Source organism: Heterocephalus glaber, unplaced genomic scaffold (genome assembly GCF_053883595.1).
Source record: "Heterocephalus glaber isolate CG9 unplaced genomic scaffold, H.glaber_assembly_v1.0 deba00000281, whole genome shotgun sequence".
In the NCBI taxonomy this organism is placed as follows: Eukaryota; Metazoa; Chordata; class Mammalia; order Rodentia; family Bathyergidae; genus Heterocephalus; species Heterocephalus glaber.
Window position 1 is genome coordinate 2,607,813 of NW_028258139.1, and position 20,314 is coordinate 2,628,126.

At 42.4% G+C, this 20,314-nt stretch overlaps 1 pseudogene; it reads left to right on the forward strand.

The window, feature by feature from the left end:
- Positions 1-19,195, forward strand: part of LOC101726321 (fatty acyl-CoA reductase 1-like) — a 44,194-nt pseudogene extending 24,999 nt beyond the window's left edge.
- The last annotated feature ends 1,119 nt before the right edge of the window (positions 19,196-20,314 follow it).

A 20,314-nucleotide genomic window follows, 5' to 3' on the forward strand; every position in this document is an offset into this window, starting at 1 on the left:
TGTCACCTGATGCAAAGTTTGCAACATAAACAAAATTTTGCTAAATGTTTTTGTTTGTGAACCAAATTGTTTGCAAACAAAAGTGTTCATATGTCAAGGTATCACTGCCATATATATATGACAGATAATAGGAAAAAAGAGAAAGAGAAAAATCCTAGCACTCGGGAGCCTGAGGCAAGATGATAGCCACAAGTTCGAGGCCTGCCTGGACTACATGACAAGACCCTGCCTCAAAAACTTAAAAAAATTGAAAAAAGAAGAAAACTGGTATTGTAATCAAGTGCAGACAATATATCTAAAAGTGTACCTTACTATAATTGTCCTACTTATTTTATATGTTCTTTGGTCTATTAGTCTGGTTTCCAGTCTATATATATGATAATTAACATTATAAGATCTTAGATAAATAAATAAATTTGATGCTAGAAAAATAAAAGGGGGATGGAGGGAGGGGGAAAAAGAAGGGAATTCAAATGTGTTAGGTACATGTACCAGTCCCCTATAGTGAATGTAATCATTATGTCCTACAAACATGTACTAATAAAAGTCAAAACAAAACAAAATGAGACAAAAAATTAAAAAGAAGAAAATTAAATTAATTAAATGGAAATCTTAAATCCTAACATATCCACAATTACATTAAATGATATAGTTTAAATATTTCAATTAGGAAAATATTTTTTAAATGGATTTAACTGAGCAAGCCAACTATAAACTACCATCTAAAAGAAATTCTCTTCATATATAATAATACAGGCAGATTGAAAATAAAGCATGGAAAAAGATATGCATCCAAATACTAATCAAAGGAAAGTAGGAGTGGCCACATTAATGCTAGATCAAGTAAACTTCAAAGCAAAGAAAATTACCAGATACAGAAAGGGATATTATAGATTGATAAGAGAGTAAATCCATCAAGAAGGCATAGTAATTATAAATATATATGCAGCAAGCAACATGGCTGCAAAATTTGTGGGGGAAGAATTGAAAAAACTGAAAGAATTAAATAGACAGATCTACAAATACACTTGGAGAGTTCAACACTACTCAACTAGTGGACAGAAAATCAACCAAGGACATGAATGAACTCAACAACATCACCTACCAATAAGATATAATTAATAATTAATATTTATAGCATGCTCCATCCAACAAGAGCAGAATACACATTCTTCTTTAAAATCCATGAATCATACAATATAGATTATTTCCTGGGTCATAAGACAAACCTCAATAGGCTTAAAATAACTGAAGTCATACAAAGTGTGTTCTCTGATAACAATGAATATATATTAGAAATCAATGGCAAACAATTACAGTAAAATTGTCAATCACGTATGCTATATTTAAGATCTGAAAATGTTCCCCAACAGCCTGTTTGTTGCTTAGTCCCCAGCTTGGTGCTTTGGCAGTTTGGAACTTTGAAAGGTGGGGCCTAGGGGGAGGTTTTAGGTCATTAGGGGCATGCCTATGAAAGGATCTTGTGATCCCAGTCTGTTCCTTTCTCTTTCACTTCCAGGTCATATGTGAGTGGTTTTTACTCCACCATACATTCTTACTGTTATGTACTGCCATAGACACAAAAGCAATGGGGCCAACAGATCATTGGCTGAAACCTCCAGAACTGTGAATACAAACTTTTACTCATAGAAGAAAGCTAATACAATTTGGAAACAAAACTACATACTTCTAAACAATCCACAGTTTCAATGCTCAAGGAAAGTGAAAAATATACTGAATGGAAATAAAAATAAAATATATCTTCATTAGTGGAACAAAACTAAATGAGTGTAGAAAGCATAGCACACCATGCTTACCATAGAAAAAAGGAAAAATGTTAATTGAATCTCCAAGTTCTACCTCAAGAACCTAAAAAAATAATCAACAAAATACATATCGAGAATGTCAAAGGAAGAAAACAATAAGGTTGTAAACATAAAATGATGAAATTGGAAACAAATAAAACACAGAAAATCAATGAAAGAAAGAACTACTCCTTTGAAAAGACCAATAAAATGGGCAAATCTCTAGCAGGACTAGTGAGAGGGAGAGAGAGGAAAAGCACAATTAATGAATATCAGGAATAAAACAGGATGTATAACTGTAAACTGAAGAAATCAAAATAATAACAAGGGGGTCTGGAGGTATAGCGTCATGGCAGAGTGCTTGCCTATCATGGCTGAGGCCCTAGGTCCAGCACCACAGGGAAAGAAGAAGGTAAAAGAAGAGCATTATGGGGAAAGTGGGGAAAGAGAGGAGAGGGAGGGGAAGGAGGAGGAGGAAGAGGAGGAAGAGGAGAGGGAGAAGGAGGAGGAAAAGAAGGAGGAAAGGAGAAAAGAGGAAAAGAAATGAAGAGAAGGAGGAAGAGGAGGAGGAGGAGGATGGAAAGGATAACAAGACATATATTTGTCAACTTAAATGAAGCTTCTTCAAAAATAGAAGCTTCACAAGCCACCCAATGTGAAATCAATAATTTAGATGGCCTGGAACTATTAAAGGAATATAAATTTTATTTTTTAAATTCTAAAAATATCTTGTTGCCCAGAAATTTGCATAGGAGAAATCTTATAAATTTAAAGAATTAAATTTAACAATTATTGTTAATTCTTTAGTAATACATGGCTAATGTACAGCAATTTGACTACAGTTAACAATATTATAACATATACCTAAAATGTTCTAAAAGGATAAATCTTTTTTTTGAAAGCTCACTTTTTTAACTGAGCAGATACCGTAATCAAATACCTTAGTTCATCTTTCTCATGACCCTATTGATCTGGTTTTCCCTCTTGCTGGTACCTCTCCTAGAAAATGAGTGGTCTTTTTTTTCATCCCATCCCACAGAGAAGATAAATTTGTAAGGCCAGAGGAAGTTGTCTGCTTCTTTGATAATTTTACAACAGATCACATGAACCTGAACTTCCAAGTAGATGGTGCCATATTTTCCAAGAAATCAAGCAAAATGTTAACTGTCAAGCCAATTCACTTCCTGTCAGTTTTCTCATAACCATGCTTGTAGATTAGTGGATTTACTGACTTCAGGTTTGGATCCCCCCATGCAATATCTGGCCCCACACTTTTCTGCATAATAATCAGTGCCTTGCTGAGTTTAATAAAGGTGCTATTGAAGATCTGTGAAGGCACAGTGGCTGCAACATTTTTTAGGTCCTTGGGCTCACACCACTGATATCTCTGATCCATATGACAAATACTAATTTGGGGGGCAGGGATTTAGCTCAGTGGTGCCATGACTGCCTCGCAAGCTCACAGTCCTGAGTTTGATCCCCAGTACTGGAAAAAAAATACTAATTTGGGTTCTGCAGCTACATGGAAGTTGCCAGCTTTTCTTGCCATCCAAGCCATTCACATCTCAGGTCTGTATATCTGTCTATATTCCTTGTAATAGTGAGGTGAAGAGAACTGCCAAACATAACTTGAAATGGATAATTATTGTGGGATATTTGTTCATGAACTCTGTGTCAGCTTTAGTAATGTACTGCTTGTATACTTTGTGTGGGCTTATGTACATTGTGTGTGCTACCCCAACACCCTGTTTGAAACTTGTCCCTGTTGGAAAACTCTCGGTGGGTCTTCCCCCTCTCGTGAGGCAGCCTGTTCCTGGAGAGATTAAAAACCAGCCTTGAAATGTGTTTATCTAAGCTACCCTTGCCACTTAATGCTTCTTTATCACATCTCTGCCACATTCTGTTATGTAACTGCAACTTAAGCTACCCTGTAAGAGATATGAAAAGGAAAAACTGTCTTAACTCATGGTCAGCCTAGAAGGACTCATTTCCTGAAGGTGTCCTGCCTGACAATAAACGTTTTTATTTTCTCTACTCTACTGTCTCTAGAAGGTCATTTCAACTCCCTTGCCACAACAATAGTACTTGGCTTTTTCATAGACAAACTTTCTCCTTACCCTTCAACACATCTTTTAGGTAAACTTCTCAGGCACTTTATCTTCAGCCCTGTGAAATTCCTTTGCCTTATAAGAGGGGTTTTGACAGAGAAAGAGCCTTCTTTTTGTTCTCTTTAGCATTCTCCATGGATCTGGCTAGAAAAAAAAAAGATATGCTGTGATGCATACTTATATTTCTACTCAGCATTTTATATCTGGCTTTTATTCATGATGATGCACATAGGCTAGTTCAGATTTGCACTGATACACGTGTCATAATATAGTTACTTGTCCTAATATGAATGTTTCTGGGATTCTCATTCATAAAATTTCCTATTATATCTAGAGATTAGTCAAATTCGTGTTACAGAAAGAAGAATGCTGTTTTCCAGGGTCTTGAGAGGAATGCCAAAAGGGAGTTGTTATTTAATGGATATAGAGTTTCAAATTTAGAAGATGAAAATGTTCTGGAGATCTGTTTCATAACAGTGTAAATATACTTTATGCTACTGGACTGTACATTTAAAAATTGATTAAGATAGACAGGTGTGGGGCCGGGGATTTAGCTCACTGGTTTCTCCGCCTCCTGTGCAAGCGCAAGGACCTGAGTTTGATCCCCAGTACCAAAAAAAAAAAAAAAAGATAGCCAGGTGTGGTGGCTCACCCCTATAATCCCAGAAGTTGGGAGGCTGACGCAGGAGGATTGCCATGAGTTTGAGGCCAGCCTGGTCTACATAGAGAATCTAAGGCCAGCCTGGACTGCATAGGGAGAACTTGTCTCAAAAAAAATAGTAAAATTAAGATGGTATATTTTATGTTAGGTGGTCTTTGTCACAACAATTGGTTATATGCCATGACCATTTGGTTTTTATCACAAGGATGCAAGAGTTGCTCAATACTTAGAAATTGATGATGTAGTGTGCTAAATTAATAGGCTGAAGAAAAAAATGCCACGATCATATCAATGGATACAGAAATGGCATCTGGAAAAATTCAAAGCATAAGCAATTAAAAAACAAGGGGCCAGGGATTTAGCTCAGTGGTTCCAGTGCCTGCCTCGCAAACACAAGGCTCTGAGTTCAATCCCCAGTACCCCCTTCCAAAGTTAAAGAGTAAAAGAAAAGATAGACAGTAGGACATAGGGAGACGCATCTTTGTAAAAGGGAAGGGCACCAGAAGATGGAGGGAGGTGGGATGAGGAAAGGGAGGGGAAGGGGGTGAGGAAAGACTTAGGATGTGAAATATACATGCACCAACTCTCCGTGAGAGCTGTAATCAGGAATCAGAAGTTGTAACGAGGAATGTAATCATTATACATTGCAAACATGTACCAATAAAAACAAAATATTAACTGGAAGAAAAAATGACATCTAACAGAATTCAATACCTATTCATAATAGAAACTCTCAAAAAAATAGTAATATAAGAAAACTTCCTTGACTTGGTCAAACATACTTACAGACTCCTACATCTAGCATTACCCAAAAAGACTGAAAGCTTTTTGCCTGAGATCAAGGTCAAGGCAAGGATATCTGCTCATATCATCCCATCCAACTCAGCTCTAGGAGTTATAAGAAGTTTAATACAGCAAGAAAAGTGAATAGAAGAGACTATAGATCAGACGGAGGAAAGAATACTGCAAATAACCCCATTTTTAGATGACCTAACTATCTACATAAGAGGTCAAAGAATCTACCAAAAGCTCCTAGAACAAAGCAAGTTTTACAGTCATGGTGTAGCGGCAAAGTGCCAGCCAGCATATACAGCTCTAGTGTTAGGGTTCCAGAGCTTACAGCTCTAGTCTTACAGCATCAGATTTTATGGCTCAAGGTGGGTAGTCCAGGAGAATTGAAGATGTACCCAGGAATCTCGGAGGCAAAGTGTACAGCTTTATTATTAACGTCAACGGATCAGTCCGGGATTTCTCCACAAAAAAGCTGACTGGGCAACTCAGCCAGAGCTGGATTGTTATACACTTAGGGAAGGGGGGGGGATTACAGGAACATCATTTCATCAGTTAGAAAGTTACAAGTTTCATTGCTTCATTTACTTACAGGCCCAGCAACCAGAGTTTCACATATAGCAGGTTCATTGGTTAACACCATACATTGAGTTTTACCTTATTAGCATACCGTGGGAGCAATTCTACATGATTTTGGGGAAAAATCATTTCACAATTAAATCATGATTAGGCTTGTAGACAGGAAAACTAGGCCCTAATCATTGCTTCTAGAGAACAAGAACTTGGAGTATCACACAGTTAACAGGTTGGGAGATATAATATTTCATATTTCCCATGACTACAGCACTTTGGGAAGCTGAGGTAGGAGGATTTAAAATTGGAACCAAGCCTAGGCAATTTAGCAATTTACCAAAAACTTGTTTCAAAAAATAAATAGAATGGGGAATGTAGCTCAGTACAAAAGTCTTGGGTTCAATAACCACTACCATTGGGCTGGGGATTTAGCTCAGTGGTTCTACCACCTGACCTGCGAGTGCAAGGACTCGAGTTTGATCCCTGGTACCAAAAAAATAAAAATAAATAAATAAATAACCACTACCATAATAAATAAATAAATAGACCCACAAAATTGCAAATTTTTTTCTGTGAAAGTTAATGAAAACACAAGCTTCTACAGATGTCGAGAAAGTACTATATTTGCATACTATATATCAAAAGAAAGGAGAGTGTCTGGAATATGTAAAGAACTCTTAATACTCAACAGTAAAATTAACAACCCAATTAGAAAGTGGTTGAAAGAAGGAAGAGACATTTCACTGAATGGAATAGGCAGATGGCAAATAATCACATGAAAATGTGTTAAACAGCTTTATCCATTAGGGAAATGCAAATTAAAACCACAATGAGACATCACTACATATCATAAAGAATAGCTAAAATAAATAATAATGACAATACCAAATGCTGACAAGGATGTGGAGAACCCAGGCTATTCATACATCGCCGATAATGTCAAATGTATAACCACTCTGGAAAACTGGCAGTTTCTTAAAAACTAAACAGGCCAGGTGGATTACACCTATAATCCCAGCATCCAAAAAACTGAGGCAGACAGCCTCCTGAATAACTAGGATTACAGGTATGCACCACCATGCTGGCACATGCTGGTGCACACCTGTAATCCTAGCTCTTAGCTTTATATTTTATCTATACTTAACTAATGCTGTATGACTTTATACCTGTGTAAATAATTTGTATTTATTGATTATTGATTGGTGTCTTGGCTCCTTTGAGCAGGCACAGGACCTCTGATGAACTCATCTCTGCCTGCATGGCTCAGCTGGGCAGGGGCTCAGGTTTTTATTGAGGATCAAAGAAGAATTATGTAGGGAGACAAAAGCTCCTTTAAAGTTACAGACCGTAGATAGGTAGATATCATACAAGCGAAGCAGGAGAAAAGGCGAACCTGAGGCTAGTGGAGAAAAAGCAATGTGAATGCATTTTAGCCATTTCCCTTTATTCGTAAATATTGATAAACTGATTTTTAGTTATTGGTGTAGATTTCATATGTGTTTTAGATTTAAAATTAGAATTCTGTATTTTAATTTTTTGGAATTCTGTTGTTTTGCCTTAGTTTCCTAATAAGAAGTTATAAAACCAAAAAGCTGAGCCAGGAGGATCACCATGAGTTCAGGGCCAGCCTGAACTACATCGTGAGATCCTATCTCAAAACAAAACAACAACAAACTAAACATAACATAACCAGTTTTCCATTCCTAAATATTTATTCCCAAGAAATCGTAACATGTTTACCCAAAGACTCGTATATGAATGTTTGTAGTAGCTTTATTTGCAATAGTCAAACCCCAGAAACAGCCCAGGTGTCTTTCAATGGGTGAAAGAGTGACACATCTGTACAAAAGAAGTAGAACCAAGAACTAACCGTTCATAGGTGCAAGCAAGAACCTGAATGACTCTCAGAATTACACTGAGTATAAAAGCTTACGTAACGTATGATTTCACTTATATAACATATTTGAAATGACAAAATTATAGAAATGGAAGTAGATTAAAATGGTTCCCAAAAAGGTGGACACTGGAAGCTGGAGGGAGGGAGTGTGACTTCAAAAGAGCAAGAGGAAAGATCAGAGGGCAATGAAACTGCTCAATGTCTTGACCCCATACATGTCTAGATCCTGTTTGTGATATTGTCTTCCAGTTCTTCAAGATGTTACCATTGGGTGACACTGAGAAAATGGCCTCTCTCTGTAACTTTATGTCAATTATCTCAAAATAAAAAAGTTTCATTAAAAATTGGTCCTCTTAAAAGAGGGTGGATATGAGCAAAAATATAGTGTACACACTGAAGTTCACCCCCCAAAAATATGAAACTTGGGGTAATGGAAGGAATGAAGATGATCAAAGTATGTTATTTGTTTATACTCACCTGCCAAAATGAAACTCATTAAACTTTATAACCAATAAAAAGTGTGGGTAGAGGCCAGGGATTTAGCTCAGTGGTTCCATTGCCTGCCCCGTAAGCACAAGGACTGGAGTTCCATGCCCGGTACCAAAAAAAAAAAGAGTGGGTAAAAAAAGAACAAAAAAGGGTTTTAAAAAATCAGCCAGGGGTGGTGGCATGCAACAATAGTCCCACCCTGAGAGCCCAAGGCAGAAGGATCATGAGTTTGAGCCCAGCCAATTCATGCATCCCTGTCTTGAGATTGGCTACTAGCCATTTGCCTCTATGAGAAGAACTCACTATATTTAGACACTTAGGTTTCTGGGGGCCAGATTTCAACATCACAAATCCATCAAGGACAACCTGACTAGGGTACCTGTAGGGACCCCTGGAAATAGCCAAACCTACTGGCCATATTTGTTTTTCTTCTTCAAATTTCTATAAACTCTAATATTACTTCAAAAAAAGTTCCAGTTGTACTTTTCCTTGCTATGTTCCTATCTCAGGGTTTACTGATTCCCCCTCCCTGAACCTCTCCAGCACTCCTCTTGTAGAGCTGTCTGGCTGGGATGATGGCCAGGAACCCTGTGAGGCCTGCGCACTTCAAATGTGCTAGGAATCTGAGAGATGCAAGAAGGGGAATCGATACACCAGATTTTGAACTTGCTATGAAGGAAAGGAGTACAAAATACCTTATTTTTTTACAGTGATTTCATTTTAAATGATAGTATTCTGGATATATTGTGTTGAATAAATTATTTATGTATTATTTTATCATGTATTAATTGTTAGTTAATAAATTATTGTTAAATAATATTTATTGTCAAAAATAATATTTGTTGTCAATGATTAATAATAATATTCAAAGTTACAGTGGCCCCTTGACTTACAAACTCAATTCGTTCATGAGGGCTGGTTGTAACTCAAGTTGGACAATTGAAGGTTCAGGCTCCTCTACACAGCCTTCAAAGTCTCTCTCCTGTATACAGGCGGATCTCAGTGCCCTTAGAGAGATATTGGCCCAGGGTTTCTCAGTTAATCCCACACTGGAAAGGATGTTGTAATGTTCCTTCCAGAACTTTTTAAGAGTTAAATCTGTATCTGAGACCATCTAGAAGCACAAGTGGGTGGCGTTTGGGTTGTAACTCCAGACTTTGTTCATTATTTAAAACAAAAATTCCAGTTGTAACCCAAGTTGTTCATATGTCAGGCCAGTTTTAACTCAAGGTTCCACTGTATGTCAGATTCTGCTGCAACATTATAGCTTTAAAGAAGAATCACACACAGCATGTGTTACAGTTTAGATCTTGAATCTCCTCCTATGGTCCATGTGTAGAAGGCTTGGTCCCCAGCCCAGGGAGCTACTGGGAGGGAGTAGGACATTTAGGAGGCGGGTTCTACTGGAGGAAGTCAGGTCTTGAGGAATGTCTTGTAGAGGATATTGCTGCCCCAGCACCTTCCTGTTTTCTCCTTGCTTCCAAGCCTCTGTGAGAGGAACAGGGCTCTGCCACACGCCCTCACTCCCACCAACTCAGGCACAGCCCAAATGACACGCTGTGCTGCCACAATCCCAAAGCAAAAGTCAAGCAGCCCATGGAGTGAAATCCCTAAAACCATGAGCCAAAGGAAATCTTTCCTTCTTATAAGTTGATTATTTCAAGTGTTTTGTCACAGTGCTGGAAAGCTGACTAACAGCATGAAAAAGGCTGATTCCTAAGGTCTCAAATTTTGCTAAAGTAAAAGAATTTCACTTGGTTTACTGTCATGCATTGATGAAAAACATTCCTGTTGAAATAAAATGTCATAACTTTTCCTTTGTTCATAAATATTGGTTTTAATAACCACTGAGTTTCTTTTTTTCACAGCAAGCTGGGATGGAATAATTTCCTTTTTTTCTTCTTCTTCTTTTTTTGGTAGCAGGAATCATACCAGCCAGGCACAGTGCCACTGAGCTAAATCCCCAGCCCACTGAGTTTCTTCTTGAGTAAAGGTCATTCACCGAGCAAGTAATCCTAATAGTCTATACCCTAAATTCAGAAAGATAAGACTGACATCCTGCCTCCTTCAAATATGGATTCTCATCTGATATATGTTGGCAAAGCCAATCCACCATGGTTCCCAGGAAACTTGCTGTATCTCACTGAGTCTGTCAAGAATGCAAAGCCCTCACTCTCTTTATTTTCACAGCCCTGAAGGGTGGAGAATCCCTCGGAACAGACTCTTTGTGGGGTTCCCCTCGCTCAGCTGTAACAGAGCTCACCCTCTGTGCTGACACCCATCTGGGCTGTGCATCCCCTTGGGATTAGAGGACAAGGGAACCAGGGTCAGTCATGTACCTGCTGTGCTTTGGCCTAGAGTCCTGTGTCTTCTGACAGGGTTTATAATACAGAAACAGGATAATTTACAAGTCTAGTAAGCCGGGTAAAATCAAATGCTAAATACAACAGCATCTGATATTTAAGAGTGACTATGGGCCTGGGGATTTAGTTCAGTGCCACACCTGTTTCACAAGCGCAAGGTCCTGAGTTCAATTCCCAGTACCAAAAGAAAAAGGGACTATGTTTGTATCTATAATACCAAGGATACAATTTCCAGGCTCCATGGTAATAATGACAATGTAATTCAAAGGACTGGGCCATTTCTGAGTCACCAGAAATTATGGTTGTCTAATATGGATAAGGGAAATGTTTTAAGATTTATTGTCAGAAAACCTGTTTAATTTTCAGAATCTATTAAAATGTGATTGCATTTTATGCTAACTATTATTATCTTTTGTTCTGTTTAATTATCCAGGCAGAATATTTACAGCTCAAACATTGTGCTCATTTTCAGCAGAAGAGCATTTTTAAATTGGAGTTGCAATCTTTGTCTACCTCGGTTCCCCTTGTGCTTCAGAAGTGGCGGCTGTCAAGTGCATCTTTTTGTACCCATTTGTTACACAGACATTAGTTGAGTGCCTGTTTCAAAAGGCATTGTGCTGAGTACAGGCGAAAGCATGGCCATGCAGGAGGAGGGGCTCTGCAGTGTCTAAAAATCCACACACTCCAGGCTCACGTGGAGGGCAGAGACTTAGAGGCAGGGTGCATGATAGAACGCTCACCCGTGAGCTGCCAACATGGAAATCTATGACAATAGGAAGCAAGAGTATGACTGAGAAAAGGTGACTTAGAAGCCTTGAATTGGTAAAGGGCAGGGCAGGAAGTAAGGAGGAAGAGGTAGCAGGGGATTTTTGAAATTTAAGATTGAGTACCTTGCAAAACTAATCCCGGCACTCAGGAGGCTGAGGCAGGAGGATTAGAAGTTCAAGGCCAGCCTGGGCTGCATAAATTCAAGGCCAGGCTAGACTACATATGAGACTTGGCCTCAAAATACAAAAATGAAATTTTAAAAAAAGAAAAAATGCCTTCAAGGCTGACTGGATGCCCATATAGAGAACTGTGAAAGAGAATGCCCCTGGAGGTGTTAATGGCAGGAAATCACAGGTGGCGCTTCAGGCCTGAGCCTGTGAAGAAGTAGGAGAATGTCACTGAAGGCAAAGGAAGCTGGGAAGAGCTTATGTGAGTGGAGGGAAGGGGTTAGGTTGCGTTTAGGGGTGCACTTGGCGAGCTATGTGTATGCAGCTGGTTCCTAGCATCATGAGGAGTGATTTTCCCCCAGTGAGGGTTGATAGAAGCACTGAGGTGTGCTTTGCGCCTCACTCTGAAAGGCAGATAGGAGGGAATGTTCAAGGGAGGGAGGGTGTCTGAGTGCAAAACCAAATAAGCAGGTATCTCATAGGAAACACTCAAATGCTACAGCGAAGTCAAAGAAGATGATTCCTGGAGAAGACAGCTGGTGAATGATGCACCTTGGCGAAGTGGAAGCCATGCTGTTCAGGGGCACAGCTGCTCAGGGGAGGGCCTGAGCTACAGGTGGAAGGCAGTTTGTGAGCAAATTGTGATTCTTGCTAACTCCAAAGGAGCCTCCTAATTTTGCTTCCTTTTACTCCGGAGTGATTATTACCTAGATGTTCCGAGGGCACACTGGATTCCTTAGAAATAGATCTCACCCCAAGGATTAAGAACTGAAGGGGCGGGCCGGGGATTTAGCTCAGTGGTTCTGCCGCCTGCCTTGCAAGTGCAAGGTCCCGAGTTTGATCGGCCGGTACCAAAAAAAAAGAACTGACGGGGCGAGGGGAAGTGAGTAGCATATGGTAGGTGATGGAATGCTGCTTTGGAGATCAACCTGTATCAGGTGTGACCTGTGTAAACTGCAGTGTAAGCGGGTTACATGCAACAGACCCATCCAGGAAAAGAGATTCCTGCTGCTACAGTGCTTTCTCTCAGCAGTTACACAGCACTTCAGGCTCAAATGATCATGACTGGGCCACAGTGCTCCCCATGTGACAGTTCCTGCAGTCTCCGTGTGTCCTTGCCATGTCCCAGATGGGCTCACTGATACAAGTGGAACTGATTCCCATCAATTCCCCCAAACCCCCTCCCACCCTCCTGCAAATACAGACACACACAGGCAGAAAGCTGTTGCCCTGCAGAGAACAAGTTCTGCCTGAGGTCACACCAGATTTCGCTGACCTACACACACTATCGATTTCAGCAGTCTTCATTTTAAGTCTTCTCCAATTCCTGCCTTTTGTTTCGCTGCCTCAAATCAGGTACAAGTGGCCACAGTTTTTGGCGAGCCCTTTTCAGATACACTGGAAGCCATAGTGTCTTTGTTTTAGCTTTGTTCCATATTCTATAAGAGTCAATCTGCTGCTGGTTTCATAACTGGCTTTGTTAAACAACTGAGAAAACAAAAGTAGTCCATACAAATTTTAAGGGACTCAAATACGGGTCTTCACTGGGCCTTGAAGACAGACTCACAACTCAACTCACCAGCGGTACCCGCAGCCTTCCTGACCCAGCACCAGACCCTCCAAAGTGCCCATGTCTTTGGCCTTGGTATTCACAAGCAGATCAGTTGCCCACTCCTCCATCACGACACGCCATCAGCATGAGCTGCACATTGTGTCCTTGAATTTCTCCCTTAGCCACAATATTAGTTGTACTGCTAGGAGTAACGTTATTATTTCTACCAATAAAAGAAATAGTCACAGCTAATTGAAAATTCACCAAATACTTTGCATACTCCAAGGACTTGGATGCCTCTATCAACGTTCATGACAATCACAGTTACTATGTGGAATATTTTGTGTGTGTGTGTGTGGGAAATATTTTAACTTGTGCTGTTCTGTTTAATCTTCAAGGCAATTTTATAAGGTAAATATTGTTCTCTCTGCCTTACAGACTAAAAAACAGCACTAATGCCCCCCACAGAAAACCTCTTAAGCAGCTTCCAGTGTCAGTAGCAGAGCTGAGATTCAGGACCCAGGTCTGCCTGAGCTACATAGCTAGTTTAAGGGTAGCCTGGACTACATAGCAAGACCCTGTCAATCTATCAATGGCTGAAGCCAGGCGTTGTAATCAAGAGTTCCAGGCCAGGTTGCAGCCTGAGCTACATAGTAAGACCCTGTCAAGAAAAAAAAGCACTGAGTACCTTTATCCTAGTATGAGCTGTCTTGCTGTGATGGCCCCATTTCTCAAGAGAAATTCAACTTCAAACAAGGCCTGCCTTTTAGTCCCGGTACACAGCTAGGGTAGAGATTGAGTGACCCTCCCAGGCAGGTCATTTAGGCTAAGAGTTTTATTTTTCACCCAAAACACTAAAATATCCAAGGACCAGGAAGGGCGCAGAGCAGGAAGGAAATCGGAGAGTTGAGCTGGGGAATAGGAAGAGGAAGGTGAGGGACCCAGAAAAGAGGGCTCCAGAGTTCCAGAATGTGGGGTGCACTGGGGACGTCGGGGTGGGGGGGGACGCGGGACTAGAACGGGAAGTCTCAGGAATCTCAACAGCAAACCCCGGGGCCTGTTCCCCGCATGCAAGCCGAGCAGGGTGCAAGCTCGTCGCTGTGGTCTGGCCCCTAGTGGCGATGCCCGACATGGATCCATGGTACCCTGAAAACGGAATCCGATTCACCGGGTAGCTTCAATGTTGACCTTCTGGGGAAACTTGACCAGGTCCTTGTCCGATTTGGTATGCGGCCAGAATCGTGGAAAGAATTAAGTTAATGAACCGAGGTGCCAGTAGCACCAACGTGGGCAGAAAGATGAAAAGGAGCGATAGAGGGTCACTTGTAACACGTTTTAAAGTTTGGGCTGGGCCGGTCTGACATAGGGAGCAGGACCGCTGTCACCTTCATCCTTCCGGTTTCATTGTTCCCTGGCCCGCGAAGAGGTTCGGCTCTCTGACCTATCAATGGATTTTGATAGTAGCCCTTTCTCTCTTATATTTTTGTTTTTCTGTGTGAAAAATATGTTCTAAATTTCAAGAAACTAAGTTAGTGTCAGGACATACTAGTGTTACACCTTGCACTGTTACGAAAACAAACAGTACATGTAAGGCTCTTCAGTGGGACGTAAAGCATGTCCCAGTAGAATCATGGACGAGAATAAGTACTTTTTGGTCTTTCTTCTTTTCTTTTCTTCTTTTTTCTTTTCTTTTCTCTTTTTTCTTTCTTTTCTTTTCTTTTTTTTTTAGCGGTAATGAGAGTTGAACCCAGGCCCGTAGCATACCGAGCTACCTCCTGAGCCCTTTTTCTTTTTCTTTCTTTTTTTTTTTTTTTTTGCCTTCCTGGGGATCAAACTCGGGACCTTGCCCTTGTAAGGCAGGCACGGTGCCACTGACCTAAATCCCGGCACCACTTTTGTCTTTTATTTTGAGACAGTGTTAGGGTTAGGGTTTCACTAAGTTGAGAACTTTCAATGCTCCTATTTCAACCTCCCAGAGGGCTGGGGTCACAGGCATTCACAGACGTGTGCCACCATGCCCAGCATCTTTTAGTAATTTATATTGATTTCTGAGTGATTGCTCTGTGTGAGGAACCTCACACAAGGTCCAGCCTAACCAGAAATCAATGAGGACAAATACAGGCAGCTTTATATGTCAACCCTGCTAAGCTATAGCTCTCAGCAGTCTAAGACCATAAACTGTTGGCTGTAAGTAAGGGAGATTAACCTAAATCATGAGTGTGCCTGATGAAACCTCTAAAAGGGCAAAGCTGAAGCTTCTCTAAGGAAGAGGAATTCTGTCTATGAACAGCAGTTTCACACCATGCCTGAAGATCCCACTGTCCTTCCTGACAGCCTGCTGTATGGATTTGAACTTGCCTAGTCAGCTCCATAACTGTATAAGCCATATCCTCACAAGAACTCTGTTTTTCTGTTTGTTTGTTTGTTTTTTGTTTTTCTGGTACCAGGGATCAAACTCAGGACCTTGCACTTGCCAGGCAGGAGCGGTGCCACTGAGCTACATCCCTGGCTCAGAAGTCTTTTAAATATATCTACCTCCTACTGTTTTGTTTTTCTGGCTGATACCTAACTAGTACTGCTGAGAGAGGAGGCCACCCCTCCGAAAGAAACTGGGCAACTATGAGTTAATTATGTTATTAAGCAACTATAGGTTAACCAGGTAACTATGTTCTTTGTAGAATGTACCTGAGTAGCCATGACAATTTCTGTAATCTGTCACCAAACCAGCATAAAGGACTCAGAAAGCCCTGCCAGAAATCTTTGCCCCACCCACCCACCCTCTGCTTGGTATAAATCTTCTTGCTATATTCCCAGGGAAACTCCAATGGAATTAACCTTCATAAATGTAAAAAAAGATATATAAAGCAGCAGAAAGTTCTGTTCGGGGCTCTCAAGAGTGACAGGAGTCACTCACTGAGCCACCGGCATCCTTGAAAGCCACTTTTTGCTCCTATCTTCATGTTTAGAGTGATCTGTCTGGGGTCCTCACAGTTTCATTCTTTGCTGCAGGTACCAACATGGCAAAAGGAGGTCAAGGAGATCTTTCCTGTAGCCACAAAGAGAGAGCCAGGCGCCACCTGTAGATCTGCCAGGGTAAAATGCTGGGCAACAAAAGCAGAAAGACCAAACCAAATCAAAGCCACCATGGCCTAGGCAGGGGTTGAGAGCTTCCATTCATTATAAGAGGGGCTCGTGGACCCAGAAAGGCTGGAATCAGTAGGAGGACCACGGCTTAGATCCAGAATAATTCCAGACAGAGCTGGGACCAGCCTGGGGTGGCGAGGTGCTGACCTCAGCCTCAAAAGTTAGGAGAGGGAGGGTGTCAAACAAATTGAGTCATCAAAGTAAATAGTGTTTCAATACAAAATTTTAAAAATCAAAATGAATGTAAAATTTCACGATGAATAAAACCCAGAAGATTAAATAAATACAAAATCAGAAAATTCTAAATCCCTTTGGCTATACCAGCCCGATGGACTCTGAAATTTCATCTCTCTCCTTTGATGAGTGTGGCTGCCAGTCCCATAGGATTTGGAGGATGGTGCAGGCAGTTCTACTCAAACTGGTGGTTTAAAGACTGGGGAGCACAGAGCAGAAGCAAGAAGTCACCTGAAAAACCTGCCAAAGTTACAGTCAAAGAGCATTTTCCAACTAAGATAATAATCAACCAGCTGGATGAGCACTAGGCCAAGATACAGAGCTACAGGTAGAAGTGGAAATAGAGAATAGAGAGCAACAGCAGAGTAACTGAGAGTTGGAGCACCATGACACTGAAACACAGCGCATAAAGAAGGACCTCCACTAGGCATGGAGGCACACACCTGTAATCCCAGCCTTTGGGAAGCTGAGGCAGGAGGATTAAAAGTTCACCTCTGGCCTAGGCTACATACCCAGTTCAAGACCAGCCTGGAGTACATAGAAAGACCATGTCTCAGAAAAAAAAAAACCTAAAAGAAAAAGACCTCTATTGGTAACACAGTGTGGGAAATCATTTCAGTAAGTAGTTAGAAACAACATGCTACTATTTGAGTGATTGATTTGAAAACTGAGCCAAAGCCAAGTTAAGAATAGTTATTAGCATTTTTTTACCCTTCTTTATGTTTTCATTTCATAAGGATGAAAAGTTTAATATTTAATATCTATATAATACGATTGCATGATTATGATATATTAAGAATCACCCAGGGCTAGGGATTTAGCTCAGTGAATCCAGCACCTGCCTCACAAGAGCAAGGTCTCAGGTTTGATCCCTGGTACCAAAAAAAAGAATGTCCCAAATACAAACTGTGATAAGAGGAGCCAATGAGGAGAGACACTGAGCACATACACCTGTGTGCACACACATGCACACATAGTTGCACCCACATGCACATATGTATAACCACATATACCCACAGACATGCACCCCTCATCACCTACCCTGAGAAAGATCTGTTACTCTGCTTATGCAAAATTATTTGTTGCTGTTCCATCAGTGCCTTTTATTATGCTCAGTCCTTGCAAGATTCCTAGAATCTCCAGAACTCAAAGAGCAGCCCCTCTCCATGGCCCCTTCCTACCTCTCTGTACCCATCTCTGTGCTGCAGCTGCGCCTCTTTTCTGTGCTCTTGGGAAGCCCAGCCAGTCAGCCCCAGAATGTCCTCCACCAAATCCCTCAGGTCACAGCCAGGCTAGGGCCCCGCAGATCTTAGTCAGAAGCCGTAAAGTCATCCGTCCAGTGTGCTGTTCCTCACCTCAGCCGGGCAGACCCAACCGCCCTCACCCCACCCCCGTCATAGGCAGCAGGCTGTGGCTCCAAGGCTGCGGGAGTGTGTGGGGCCCGGCACCACCCACACCTAGCCTGACACAAAGGACTGTCTGAGCTGCTTGAAATCCTCACCGCAAAGTTCTCCTTAGTGTGGGTCAGCCCCACTCCCCAAACTGCTCTGCCCTCTTCCTAAGCAGGAGCACCTGTGGCGAGCACTTCCCAGATGAGAACTTCAAGCTGAAACACTATGGCCCCAGCTGGGTGAACATAGCCAGTGCTGGCGAAGACACCAGCAGTACCCACTTCTTCATCACTACAGTCAAGACAGCCTGGCTGGACACCAAGCACATGGTGTTTGGCAAAGTTCTAGAGGGCGTGGTGAGTCCTGGAGGCTGACCCAGGACAGTTCCCGCTGGTGATGCGGCACAGACCCTGGGGCAGGGGCTCCCTGGGTTTTATCCCTTCTCAGAAGAACCTGATCCACAGATTCAGGGCAGTGTTTATGTCTCCTAACCTGAGGGAAATCAAGCATAAACAGCCCACACCCAGCTACTCGGGAGGCTGAGATAGGAGGACCATGTGAGCCTAGGAGGCCAGCCTGGGCTACATAGCAAGAACTCACAAAACAAAAACCCAGCCTGCATCTCCAGGCCTCGGCAGAGCCCAGCCAAGCTTGTTGAGACCACCCAGTTGCAGGATCCTACTCCTTGGTGTAGGGCTCTAAGGACCTCTGCCCTCGGCATGACCACCTGTGCCAGCCCCCTGCCCTAGTTGTGAGACCGGGATAAACCCAGAAACGCCATCTTGGCCTGTAGATGAACTCCCCTCAGGCCCCTCCCCTTATAAAATAGATGTTTTTGTCACTGCTTGTTCTGCCTCTGTAAACTTGCTTCATCGCTTCTCGGAAAGAGATAGTGCCTGGTGCCTCCCTTTACTATAAATTGCCCTAATCTGACAAGACAGCGAGATAGCTGAGTTGTGAAAAATACTTTTGCAACTAGTCAAAAACATGTTAACCTCCCCTTGAACTTCTCTCCTTAAAATAACACCTATAAAAGCTATGCTGCTGTAACACCCTATATAAACTGTGCTGTTCCTGGACTCAGGGCTTCACTTCGCTTAGGGAGTGGAGTCCACGCGCGTGAATAAACTCCTTTCAGTTTAACTTTGTCGTTGGTCCCAGGGTTTGGTGATTTATCGACTTGCTTGGCACAACACTAATGAGGGTGAAGGTGGCCCAGGCTCTGTGCTGCGCTGGTCCAGTGCCCGCACCTGACAAAGTGGTCCACTTGCCTCACATTCCACAGGCCCGATCTTGTAACAATCTACTGGTATCTTTGCTGACCAATAAAAAAAGTGGGTTGTTTTTATATATATATAACCTGTGTATGGGCTGGCTTAGGTCGGTAGCCCCCACCCCAAATCATCATCCCACCATATCAGGATTCTGCTTGGCCAGTGGGTGCTTGCCCTATCCCCAGGCTCCCAAACTGCAAGAGCTACTTCGCCTCAACCTTACTGCCCCTGCCCCCTTCTGGTCTAGGTTAAGAACTATACCTATGTCTCCCATCTTCCTCTTAATTGTCTTTCCCTTTATTCCTCATCTCCTTGCCCTGCCTTGGCCCCTGGGTGCTAAGACCACCTAACTGCCAGCGAATCCCCAGCTCAGAGCCTTGACAAAATAAGGCACAGTAGAGTCCTGTGTCCGGGCCAAAGGATGACCCAGCCTTTGCTCCTTGAGTGGTACTCATAGGACTGAGGCACATGGCCTTACTCACAGGTGGCCCTGAGGCTCCTGGACTCATCAGGGCGTGGGTGACAGAGGAACAGGGTTAGAGTCAGCCTTTGACTGGGCTGGTGCTGGGCTGGTGCTGAATCCATAGAGGCCCTGGAGCACATGGTTCACCACCACATTGGGCAGAGGCTCTGGAGAAGGCACACTAATGTAGGGGTCCCTGCAGAAGCTGATGACAGACCAGTGGTGCAGCTGTGATCTGCTGCTGTCGCTAGGCAGGAATTCCCTGGGGTGCTGAAAAGAAGAGAGACTCTGTAAGCTACCTGGGGATGCTCGGGGGAGGTGAGGAAGGGGTGGAGACACGAGCCCAGAACTTCATGTCCCACGGGGGCATGCTTCTATTTGTAAGGAGCCCAGTTCCGGAGGTGGAGGCAGCTAGGGTAACCAAGGTTGTCCAACTTCAGCCTCTCTTCAGTCTCTCTCAGGGTTGAGAAAGCCGATGGGAGAGGTCAGGTCTCAGCAGGGAGGACCAGGCTAGGGCTTGGCCAATGGGAGGAGGAAAGGGGCTCGTTCTTCAAAACCTTTCCTTGCTCACATGCTACTGAGACTCCCTGGCCCTCCTCATCCCCAGCTGCTGGCCTTGAGGTCCCCTGGAAAGTG